This window comes from Parambassis ranga, chromosome 19 (genome assembly GCF_900634625.1).
Source record: "Parambassis ranga chromosome 19, fParRan2.1, whole genome shotgun sequence".
Lineage (NCBI taxonomy): Eukaryota > Metazoa > Chordata > Actinopteri > Ambassidae > Parambassis > Parambassis ranga.
In genome coordinates, this window is record NC_041039.1 from 632,958 (window position 1) to 646,469 (window position 13,512).

A 13,512-nucleotide genomic window follows, 5' to 3' on the forward strand; every position below is an offset into this window, starting at 1 on the left:
CAAAACTCTTACAAAAGTCTGACGGTGTGGTGGGGGCGTGGCCTCAAAGTTGACCATTCGCCATTACAAAGGAACTCACTGTATTTATTGCCCTAATGCGTAGCCCCGCTGGCCAGTTTGACACAGGATCATGAGAATTAGCACACATGTGTATCACCCCAAGACGCACAAAAAAGTCTCTTGGACCCCCCCTCCAAACCCAACAGGAAGTCCGCCATTTTGACTTTTGTGGCCATTTTTTGCCTATTTGTGACCCTGCTATAAACCTTTTCACGCCTCACATACTTCATGCAATTGAGCTGAGATTCACTGTGTCCACTCAGGACACCATAGGGAATAGACGCATTCCAAAACTCTTTCAAAAGTATTACCGTGTGGTGGGGGAGTGGCCTCAAAGTTGACCATTCGCCATTACAAAGGAACTCGCTGTGTTTTATGCAGTACTACCCATATACTTTATGCAATGTGGACAAAATCTTACAGTACTGCTATGGAGCCGAGTCTGAACAGATATATATGCTAATAGGATGATACGGTCATAGCGCCACCTACTGGTAGCAGGAAAGTTTGGTTGTAAACATGTGTTTGTTGTATATCTGTGGAAATGAGAGGAGGAGAGCATAGGACAGGAGAGTATAGGAGACGAGAGCATAGGAGAGAAGACTGCGATGACCCCGCAGATCGCAAGGTGCGCGAGGGCCCGCAATGCTGCTTGCAGCTTTAATTAGGGCCCGAGCACCGAATGGTGCAAGAGCCCTATTGAAACCCTTAGGATTATTATTTTTTTTTTTCTTTCCCCCCCTTAGATCGCATTTTTGGGGGCCTTAACATGCCCAAAAACTCACCAACTTGGTAGAAAAATTCATTCGCCCGAAAAATTTTGAAATTTGCTGACGTTTGAAACGCACATAGGAAAATGACTCTATAGCGCCCCCAACGCGTAGCCCCTCTGGCCAGTTTGACACAGGATTATGAAAATTGGCACACATATGTATCACCTCAAGACGCACAAAAAAGTCTCTTGGACCCCCCCTCCTAAACCCAACAGGAAGTCCGCCATTTGAAGGTTTGTGGCCATTTTTGGCGATGTGTGACCCTGCTGCCAAACTTTTCACGCCTCGCATACTTCATCGGATTGAGCTGAAATTCGCCGTGTCCACTCAGGACACCATAGGGAATAGACGCATTCCAAAACTCTTACAAAAGTCTGACGGTGTGGCCGGGGCGTGGCCTCAAAGTTTGACCATTTCTGAGGACACAGAAAGTCTCTATAACTTCTTCGTTTTCTGTCCGATCTGTACGAAATGTCACATGTATGATCAGAGTCTGACCCTAAACACATCTATACAACAATATTGAGGCTTTGACAGAGCGCCACCTACTGGCTACACAAAATGTTGTGTTTTCATAGGTTTTTCTGCCTGCCCCCTGTGGCCTGTTTTGAGTAGGGTCACTGAAAATTGGCACACATGTGTATCACCCCAAGATGCACAAAAAAGTCTCTTGGACCCCCCCTCCAAACCCAACAGGAAGTCCGCCATTTTGAAATTTCTGTTAATTTTTGGCGATTTGTGACCCTGCTACAAAACTTTTCACGCCTCGCATACTTCATCCAATCGAGCTGAAAATCACTGTGTCCACTCAGGACACCATAGGGAATAGACGCATTCCAAAACTCTTACAAAAGTCTTACGGTGTGGTGGGGGCGTGGCCTCAAAGTTGACCATTCGCCATTACAAAGGAACTCCCTGTATTTTTTGCCCTAACGCGTAGCCCCGCTGGCCAGTTTGACACAGGATCATGAAAATTAGCACACATGTGTATCACCCCAAGACGCACAAAAAAGTCTCTTGGACCCCCCCTCCAAACCCAACAGGAAGTCCGCCATTTTGACTTTTGTGGCCATTTTTTGCCTATTTGTGACCCTGCTTCAAAACTTTTCACGCCTCACATACTTCATGCAATTGAGCTGAAATTCACTGTGTCCACTCAGGACACCATAGGGAATAGACGCATTCCAAAACTCTTTCAAAAGTATTACCGTGTGGCGGGGGAGTGGCCTCAAAGTTGACCGTTCGCCATTACAAAGGAACTCGCTGTGTTTTATGCAGTACTACCCATATACTTTATGCAATGTGGACAAAATCTTACAGTACTGCTATGGACCCGAGTCTGAACAGATATATATGCTAATAGGATGATACGGTCATAGCGCCACCTACTGGTAGCAGGAAAGTTTGGTTGTAAACATGTGTTCGTTGTATCTCTGTGGAAATAAGAGGAGAGCATAGGACAGGAGAGTATAGGAGACAAGAGCATAGGAGAGAAGACTGCGATGACCCCGCGGATCGCAAGGTGCGCGAGGGCCCGCAATGCTGCTTGCAGCTTTAATATTAGGGCCCGAGCACCGAATGGTGCAAGAGCCCTATTGAAACCCTTAGGATTATTATTTTTTTTTTTTTTTTTTTTTTTTCCCCCTCCGAGATCGCATTTTTGGAGGCCTTAACATGCCCAAAAACTCACCAAACTTGGTAGAAAAATTCATTCGCTCGAAAAATTTTGAAATTTGCTGACTTTTGAAATGCACATATAAAAATGGCTCTATAGCGCCCCCAACGCGTAGCCCCTCTGGCCGGTTTGACACAGGATTATGAAAATTGGCACACATATGTATCACCTCAAGACGCACAAAAAAGTCTCTTGGACCCCCCCTCCAAACCCAACAGGAAGTCCGCCATTTGAAGGTTTGTGGCCATTTTTGGCGATGTGTGACCCTGCTGCCAAACTTTTCACGCCTCGCATACTTCAACGGATTGAGCTGAAATTCGCCGTGTCCACTCAGGACACCATAGGGAATAGACGCATTCCAAAACTCTTACAAAAGTCTGACGGTGTGGCCGGGGCGTGGCCTCAAAGTTTGACCATTTCTGAGGACACAGAAAGTCTCTATAACTTCTTCGTTTTCTGTCCGATCTGTACGAAATGTCACATGTATGATCAGAGTCTGACCCTAAACACATCTATACAACAATATTGAGGCTTTGACAGAGCGCCACCTACTGGCTACACAAAATGTTGTGTTTTCATAGGTTTTTCTGCCTGCCCCCCTGGCCTGTTTTGAGTAGGGTCATGAAAATTGGTACACATGTGTATCACCCCAAGATGCACAAAAAAGTCTCTTGGACCCCCCCTCCAAACCCAACAGGAAGTCCGCAATTTTGAAATTTCTGTTAATTTTTGGCGATTTGTGACCCTCCTACAAAACTTTTCACGCCTCGCATACTTCATCCAAATGAGCTAAAACTCACTGTGTCCACTCAGGACACCATAGGGAATAGACGCATTCAAAAACTCTTACAAAAGTCTGACGGTGTGGCGGGGGCGTGGCCTCAAAGTTGACCATTCGCCATTACAAAGGAACTCACTGTATTTATTGCCCTAATGCGTAGCCCCGCTGGCCAGTTTGACACAGGATCATGAGAATTAGCACACATGTGTATCACCCCAAGACGCACAAAAAAGTCTCTTGGACCCCCCCTCCAAACCCAACAGGAAGTCCACCATTTTGACTTTTGTGGCCATTTTTTGCCTATTTGTGACCCTGCTTCAAAACTTTTCACGCCTCACATACTTCATGCAATTGAGCTGAAATTCACTGTGTCCACTCAGGACACCACAGGGAATAGACGCATTCCAAAACTCTTACAAAGGTCTTACGGTGTGGTGGGGGCGTGGCCTCAAAGTTGACCATTCGCCATTACAAAGGAACTCCCTGTATTTTTTGCCCTAATGTGTAGCCCCGCTGGCCAGTTTGACACAGGTTCATGAAAATTAGCACACATGTGTATCACCCCAAGACGCACAAAAAAGTCTCTTGGACCCCGCCTCCAAACCCAACAGGAAGTCCGCCATTTTGACTTTTGTGGCAATTGTTTGCCTATTTTTGACCCTGCTTCAAAACTTTTCACGCCTCACATACTTCATGCAATTGAGCTGAAATTCACTGTGTCTACTCAGGACACCATAGGGAATAGATGCATTCCAAAACTCTTTCAAAAGTATTACCGTGTGGCGGGGGAGTGGCCTCAAAGTTGACCGTTCGCCATTACAAAGGAACTCGCTGTGTTTTATGCAGTACTACCCATATACTTTATGCAATGTGGACAAAATCTTACAGTACTGCTATGGACCCGAGTCTGAACAGACATATATGCTAATAGGATGATACGGTCATAGCGCCACCTACTGGTAGCAGGAAAGTTTGGTTGTAAACATGTGTTCGTTGTATCTCTGTGGAAATAAGAGGAGAGCATAGGACAGGAGAGTATAGGAGACAAGAGCATAGGAGAGAAGACTGCGATGACCCCGCGGATCGCAAGGTGCGCGAGGGCCCGCAATGCTGCTTGCAGCTTTAATTTTTTTTTTTTTTTTTCCCCCCTCCGAGATCGCATTTTTGGAGGCCTTAACATGCCCAAAAACTCACCAAACTTGGTAGAAAAATTCATTCGCCCGAAAAATTTTGAAATTTGCTGACTTTTGAAATGCACATATAAAAATGGCTCTATAGCGCCCCCAACGCGTAGCCCCTCTGGCCGGTTTGACACAGGATTATGAAAATTGGCACACATATGTATCACCTCAAGACGCACAAAAAAGTCTCTTGGACCCCCCCTCCAAACCCAACAGGAAGTCCGCCATTTGAAGGTTTGTGGCCATTTTTGGCGATGTGTGACCCTGCTGCCAAACTTTTCACGCCTCGCATACTTCAACGGATTGAGCTGAAATTCGCCGTGTCCACTCAGGACACCATAGGGAATAGACGCATTCCAAAACTCTTACAAAAGTCTGACGGTGTGGCCGGGGCGTGGCCTCAAAGTTTGACCATTTCTGAGGACACAGAAAGTCTCTATAACTTCTTCGTTTTCTGTCCGATCTGTACGAAATGTCACATGTATGATCAGAGTCTGACCCTAAACACATCTATACAACAATATTGAGGCTTTGACAGAGCGCCACCTACTGGCTACACAAAATGTTGTGTTTTCATAGGTTTTTCTGCCTGCCCCCCTGGCCTGTTTTGAGTAGGGTCATGAAAATTGGTACACATGTGTATCACCCCAAGATGCACAAAAAAGTCTCTTGGACCCCCCCTCCAAACCCAACAGGAAGTCCGCAATTTTGAAATTTCTGTTAATTTTTGGCGATTTGTGACCCTCCTACAAAACTTTTCACGCCTCGCATACTTCATCCAAATGAGCTAAAACTCACTGTGTCCACTCAGGACACCATAGGGAATAGACGCATTCAAAAACTCTTACAAAAGTCTGACGGTGTGGCGGGGGCGTGGCCTCAAAGTTGACCATTCGCCATTACAAAGGAACTCACTGTATTTATTGCCCTAATGCGTAGCCCCGCTGGCCAGTTTGACACAGGATCATGAGAATTAGCACACATGTGTATCACCCCAAGACGCACAAAAAAGTCTCTTGGACCCCCCCTCCAAACCCAACAGGAAGTCCGCCATTTTGACTTTTGTGGCCATTTTTTGCCTATTTGTGACCCTGCTTCAAAACTTTTCACGCCTCACATACTTCATGCAATTGAGCTGAAATTCACTGTGTCTACTCAGGACACCATAGGGAATAGACGCATTCCAAAACTCTTACAAAAGTATTACGGTGTGGTGGGGGCGTGGCCTCAAAGTTGACCAGTTCGCCATTACAAAGGAACTCCCTGTATTTTTGCCCTAATGCGTAGCCCCGCTGGCCAGTTTGACACAGGATCATGAAATTAGCACACATGTGTATCACCCCAAGACGCACAAAAAAGTCTCTTGGACCCCCCCTCCAAACCCAACAGGAAGTCCGCCATTTTGACTTTTGTGGCCATTTTGTGCCTATTTGTGACCCTGCTTCAAAACTTTTCACGCCTCACATACTTCATGCAATTGAGCTGAAATTCACTGTGTCCACTCAGGACACCATAGGGAATAGACGCATTCCAAAACTCTTTCAAAAGTATTACCGTGTGGCGGGGGAGTGGCCTCAAAGTTGACCGTTCGCCATTACAAAGGAACTCGCTGTGTTTTATGCAGTACTACCCATATACTTTATGCAATGTGGACAAAATCTTACAGTACTGCTATGGAGCCGAGTCTGAACAGATATATATGCTAATAGGATGATACGGTCATAGCGCCACCTACTGGTAGCAGGAAAGTTTGGTTGTAAACATGTGTTTGTTGTATATCTGTGGAAATGAGAGGAGGAGAGCATAGCACAGGAGAGTATAGGAGACGAGAGCATAGGAGAGAAGACTGCGATGACCCCGCGGATCGCAAGGTGCGCGAGGGCCCGCAATGCTGCTTGCAGCTTTAATTTTTTTTTTTTTTTTTCTTTCCCCCCCCCGAGATCGCATTTTTGGAGGCCTTAACATGCCCAAAAACTCACCAAACTTGGTAGAAAAATTCATTCGCCCGAAAAATTTTGAAATTTGCTGACTTTTGAAATGCACATATAAAAATGGCTCTATAGCGCCCCCAACGCGTAGCCCCTCTGGCCGGTTTGACACAGGATTATGAAAATTGGCACACATATGTATCACCTCAAGACGCACAAAAAAGTCTCTTGGACCCCCCCTCCAAACCCAACAGGAAGTCCGCCATTTGAAGGTTTGTGGCCATTTTTGGCGATGTGTGACCCTGCTGCCAAACTTTTCACGCCTCGCATACTTCATCGGATTGAGCTGAAATTCGCCGTGTCCACTCAGGACACCATAGGGAATAGACGCATTCCAAAACTCTTACAAAAGTCTGACGGTGTGGCCGGGGCGTGGCCTCAAAGTTTGACCATTTCTGAGGACACAGAAAGTCTCTATAACTTCTTCGTTTTCTGTCCGATCTGTACGAAATGTCACATGTATGATCAGAGTCTGACCCTAAACACATCTATACAACAATATTGAGGCTTTGACAGAGCGCCACCTACTGGCTACACAAAATGTTGTGTTTTCATAGGTTTTTCTGCCTGCCCCTGTGGCCTGTTTTGAGTAGGGTCACGAAAATTGGCACACATGTTTATCACCCCAAGACGCACAAAAAAGTCTCTTGGACCCCCCCTCCAAACCCAACAGGAAGTCCGCCATTTTGAAATTTCTGTTAATTTTTGGCGATTTGTGACCCTGCTACAAAACTTTTCACGCCTCGCATACTTCATCCAATCAAGCTGAAAATCACTGTGTCCACTCAGGACACCATAGGGAATAGACGCATTCCAAAACTCTTACAAAAGTATTACGGTGTGGTGGGGGTGTGGCCTCAAAGTTGACCATTCGCCATTACAAAGGAACTCCCTGTATTTTTTGCCCTAACGCGTAGCCCCGCTGGCCAGTTTGACACAGGATCATGAAAATTAGCACACATGTGTATCACCCCAAGACGCACAAAAAAGTCTCTTGGACCCCCCCTCCAAACCCAACAGGAAGTCCGCCATTTTGACTTTTGTGGCCATTTTTTGCCTATTTGTGACCCTGCTTCAAAACTTTTCACGCCTCACATACTTCATGCAATTGAGCTGAAATCACTGTGTCCACTCAGGACACCATAGGGAATAGACGCATTCCAAAACTCTTTCAAAAGTATTACCGTGTGGTGGGGGCGTGGCCTCAAATTTGACCATTCGCCATTACAAAGGAACTTGCTCTATTCTATGTAGTACTACCCATATACTTCATGCAATGTGGACAAAATCTTACACTACTGCTATGGACCCGAGTCTGAACAGATATATATGCTAATAGGATGATACGGTCATAGCGCCACCTACTGGTAGCAGGAAAGTTTGGTTGTAAACATGTGTTTGTTGTATATCTGTGGAAATGAGAGGAGGAGAGCATAGGACAGGAGAGTATAAGAGACGAGAGCATAGGAGAGAAGACTGCGATGACCCCGCGGATCGCCAGGTGCGCGAGGGCCCGCAATGCTGCTTGCAGCTTTAATTTTTTTTTTTTTTCTTTCCCCCCCTTAGATCGCATTTTTGGGGGCCTTAACATGCCCAAAAACTCACCAAACTTGGTAGAAAAATTCATTCGCCCGAAAAATTTTGAAATTTGCTGACTTTTGAAATGCACATATAAAAATGGCTCTATAGCGCCCCCAACGCGTAGCCCCTCTGGCCGGTTTGACACAGGATTATGAAAATTGGCACACATATGTATCACCTCAAGACGCACAAAAAAGTCTCTTGGACCCCCCCTCCAAACCCAACAGGAAGTCCGCCATTTGAAGGTTTGTGGCCATTTTTGGCGATGTGTGACCCTGCTGCCAAACTTTTCACGCCTCGCATACGTCATCGGATTGAGCTGAAATTCGCCGTGTCCACTCAGGACACCATAGGGAATAGACGCATTCCAAAACTCTTACAAAAGTCTGACGGTGTGGCCGGGGCGTGGCCTCAAAGTTTGACCATTTCTGAGGACACAGAAAGTCTCTATAACTTCTTCGTTTTCTGTCCGATCTGTACGAAATGTCACATGTATGATCAGAGTCTGACCCTAAACACATCTATACAACAATATTGAGGCTTTGACAGAGCGCCACCTACTGGCTACACAAAATGTTGTGTTTTCATAGGTTTTTCTGCCTGCCCCTGTGGCCTGTTTTGAGTAGGGTCACGAAAATTGGCACACATGTTTATCACCCCAAGACGCACAAAAAAGTCTCTTGGACCCCCCCTCCAAACCCAACAGGAAGTCCGCCATTTTGAAATGTCTGTTAATTTGTGGCGATTTGTGACCCTGCTACAAAACTTTTCACGCCTCGCATACTTCATCCAATCAAGCTGAAAATCACTGTGTCCACTCAGGACACGATACAGAATAGACGCATTCCAAAACTCTTACAAAAGTATTACGGTGTGGTGGGGGTGTGGCCTCAAAGTTGACCATTCGCCATTACAAATGAACTCCCTGTATTTATTGCCCTAACGCGTAGCCCCGCTGGCCAGTTTGACACAGGATCATGAAAATTGGCACACATGTGTATCACCCCAAGACGCACAAAAAAGTCTCTTGGACCCCCCCTCCAAACCCAACAGGAAGTCCGCCATTTTGACTTTTGTGGCCATTTTTTGCCTATTTGTGACCCTGCTTCAAAACTTTTCACGCCTCACATACTTCATGCAATTGAGCTGAAATTCACTGTGTCCACTCAGGACACCATAGGGAATAGACGCATTCCAAAACTCTTTCAAAAGTATTACCGTGTGGCGGGGGAGTGGCCTCAAAGTTGACCATTCGCCATTACAAAGGAACTCGCTGTGTTTTATGCAGTACTACCCATATACTTCATGCAATGTGGACAAAATCTTACAGTACTGCCATGGACCCGAGTCTGAACAGATATATATGCTAATAGGATGATACGGTCATAGCGCCACCTACTGGTAGCAGGAAAGTTTGGTTGTAAACATGTGTTTGTTGTATATCTGTGCAAATGAGAGGAGGAGAGCATAGCACAGGAGAGTATAGGAGACAAGAGCATAGGAGAGAAGACTGCGATGACCCCGCGGATCGCAAGGTGCGCGAGGGCCCGCAATGCTGCTTGCAGCTTTAATTAGGGCCCGAGCACCGAATGGTGCAAGAGCCCTATTGAAACCCTTAGGATATTATTTAGGGCCCGAGCACCGACTGGTGCAAGAGCCCTATTGAAACCCTTAGGATCTATTTTTTTTTTTTTTTTTTTTTTTTTTTTTTTTTTTTCCCCTCCGAGAATCGCATTTTTGGGGCCTTAACATGCCCAAAAACTCACCAAACTTGGTAGAAAAAATTCATTCGCCCGAAAAAATTTTGAAATTTGCTGACTTTTGAAATGCACATATAAAAATGGCTCTTAAGCGCCCCCAACGCGTAGCCCCTCTGGCCGGTTTGACACAGGATTAATGAAAATTGGCACACATATGTATCACTCAAGACGCAGAAAAAGTCTCTTGGACCCCCCCTCCAAACCCAACAGGAAGTCCGCCATTTGAAGGTTTGTGGCCATTTTTGGCGATGTGTGACCCTGCTGCCAAACTTTTCACGCCTCGCATACTTCAACGGATTGAGCTGAAATTCGCCGTGTCCACTCAGGACACCATAGGGAATAGACGCATTCCAAAACTCTTACAAAAGTCTGACGGTGTGGCCGGGGCGTGGCCTCAAAGTTTGACCATTTCTGAGGACACAGAAAGTCTCTATAACTTCTTCGTTTTCTGTCCGATCTGTACGAAATGTCACATGTATGATCAGAGTCTGACCCTAAACACATCTATACAACAATATTGAGGCTTTGATAGAGCGCCACCTACTGGCTACACAAAATGTTGTGTTTTCATAGGTTTTTCTGCCTGCCCCCCTGGCCTGTTTTGAGTAGGGTCATGAAAATTGGCACACATGTGTATCACCCCAAGATGCACAAAAAAGTCTCTTGGACCCCCCCTCCAAACCCAACAGGAAGTCCGCAATTTTGAAATTTCTGTTAATTTTTGGCGATTTGTGACCCTCCTACAAAACTTTTCACGCCTCGCATACTTCATCCAAATGACCTAAAACTCACTGTGTCCACTCAGGACACCATAGGGAATAGACGCATTCCAAAACTCTTACAAAAGTCTGACGGTGTGGCGGGGGCGTGGCCTCAAAGTTGACCATTCGCCATTACAAAGGAACTCACTGTATTTATTGCCCTAACGCGTAGCCCCGCTGGCCAGTTTGACACAGGATCATGTGAATTAGCACACATGTGTATCACCCCAAGACGCACAAAAAAGTCTCTTGGACCCCCCCTCCAAACCCAACAGGAAGTCCACCATTTTGACTTTTGTGGCCATTTTTTGCCTATTTGTGACCCTGCTTCAAAACTTTTCACGCCTCACATACTTCATGCAATTGAGCTGAAATTCACTGTGTCCACTCGGGACACCACAGGGAATAGACGCATTCCAAAACTCTTACAAAAGTCTTACGGTGTGGTGGGGGCGTGGCCTCAAAGTTGACCATTCGCCATTACAAAGGAACTCCCTGTATTTTTTGCCCTAATGTGTAGCCCCACTGGCCAGTTTGACACAGGTTCATGAAAATTAGCACACGTGTATCACCCCAAGACGCACAAAAAAGTCTCTTGGACCCCCCCTCCAAACCCAACAGGAAGTCCGCCATTTTGTCTTTTGTGGCCATTTTGTGCCTATTTGTGACCCTGCTTCAAAACTTTTCACGCCTCACATACTTCATGCAATTGAGCTGAAATTCACTGTGTCCACTCAGGACACCATAGGGAATAGACGCATTCCAAAACTCTTTCAAAAGTATTACCGTGTGGCGGGGGAGTGGCCTCAAAGTTGACCATTCCCCATTACAAAGGAACTCGCTGTGTTTTATGCAGTACTACCCATATACTTTATGCAATGTGGACAAAATCTTACACTACTGCTATGGACCCGAGTCTGAACAGATATATATGCTAATAGGATGATACGGTCATAGCGCCACCTACTGGTAGCAGGAAAGTTTGGTTGTAAACATGTGTTTGTTGTATATCTGTGGAAATGAGAGGAGGAGAGCATAGCACAGGAGAGTATAGGAGACGAGAGCATAGGAGAGAAGACTGCGATGACCCCCGCGGATCGCAAGGTGCGCGAGGGCCCGCAATGCTGCTTGCAGCTTTAATTTTTCATTTTTTTTTTCCTTCCCCCCCTAAGATCGCATTTTTGGGGGCCTTAACATGCCCAAAAACTCACCAAACTTGGTAGAAAAATTCATTCGCCCGAAAAATTTTGAAATTTGCTGACTTTTGAAACGCACATATAAAAATGGCTCTATAGCGCCCCCAACGCGTAGCCCCTCTGGCCGGTTTGACACAGGATTATGAAAATTGGCACACATATGTATCACCTCAAGACGCACAAAAAAGTCTCTTGGACCCCCCCTCCAAACCCAACAGGAAGTCCGCCATTTGAAGGTTTGTGGCCATTTTTGGCGATGTGTGATCCTGCTGCCAAACTTTTCACGCCTCGCATACTTCATCGGATTGAGCTGAAATTCGCCGTGTCCACTCAGGACACCATAGGGAATAGACGCATTCCAAAACTCTTACAAAAGTCTGACGGTGTGGCCGGGGCGTGGCCTCAAAGTTTGACCATTTCTGAGGACACAGAAAGTCTCTATAACTTCTTCGTTTTCTGTCCGATCTGTACGAAATGTCACATGTATGATCAGAGTCTGACCCTAAACACATCTATACAACAATATTGAGGCTTTGACAGAGCGCCACCTACTGGCTACACAAAATGTTGTGTTTTCATAGGTTTTTCTGCCTGCCCCCCTGGCCTGTTTTGAGTAGGGTCATGAAAATTGGTACACATGTGTATCACCCCAAGATGCACAAAAAAGTCTCTTGGACCCCCCCTCCAAACCCAACAGGAAGTCCGCAATTTTGAAATTTCTGTTAATTTTTGGCGATTTGTGACCCTCCTACAAAACTTTTCACGCCTCGCATACTTCATCCAAATGAGCTAAAACTCACTGTGTCCACTCAGGACACCATAGGGAATAGACGCATTCAAAAACTCTTACAAAAGTCTGACGGTGTGGCGGGGGCGTGGCCTCAAAGTTGACCATTCGCCATTACAAAGGAACTCACTGTATTTATTGCCCTAATGCGTAGCCCCGCTGGCCAGTTTGACACAGGATCATGAGAATTAGCACACATGTGTATCACCCCAAGACGCACAAAAAAGTCTCTTGGGCCCCCCCTCCAAACCCAACAGGAAGTCCGCCATTTTGACTTTTGTGGCCATTTTTTGCCTATTTGTGACCCTGCTTCAAAACTTTTCACGCTTTGCATACTTCATGCAATTGAGCTGAAATTCACTGTGTCTACTCAGGACACCATAGGGAATAGACGCATTCCAAAACTCTTTCAAAAGTATTACCGTGTGGCGGGGGAGTGGCCTCAAAGTTGACCGTTCGCCATTACAAAGGAACTCACTGTATTTTTTGCCCTAACGCGTAGCCCCTCTGGCCAGTTTGACACAGGATCATAAAAATTAGCACACATGTGTATCACCCCAAGACGCACAAAAAAGTCTCTTGGACCCCCCCTCCAAAACCAACAGGAAGTCCGCCATTTTGACTTTTGTGGCCATTTTTTGCCTATTTGTGACCCTGCTTCAAAACTTTTCACGCCTCACATACTTCTTGCAATTGAGCTGAAATTCACTGTGTCCACTCAGGACACCATAGGGAATAGACGCATTCCAAAACTCTTTCAAAAGTATTACCGTGTGGCGGGGGAGTGGCCTCAAAGTTGACCATTCGCCATTACAAAGGAACTCGCTGTGTTTTATGCAGTACTACCCATGTACTTTATGCAATGTGGACAAAATCTTACAGTACTGCTATGGACCCGAGTCTGAACAAATATATATGCTAATAGGATGACACGGTCATAGCGCCACCTACTGGTAGCAGGAAAGTTTG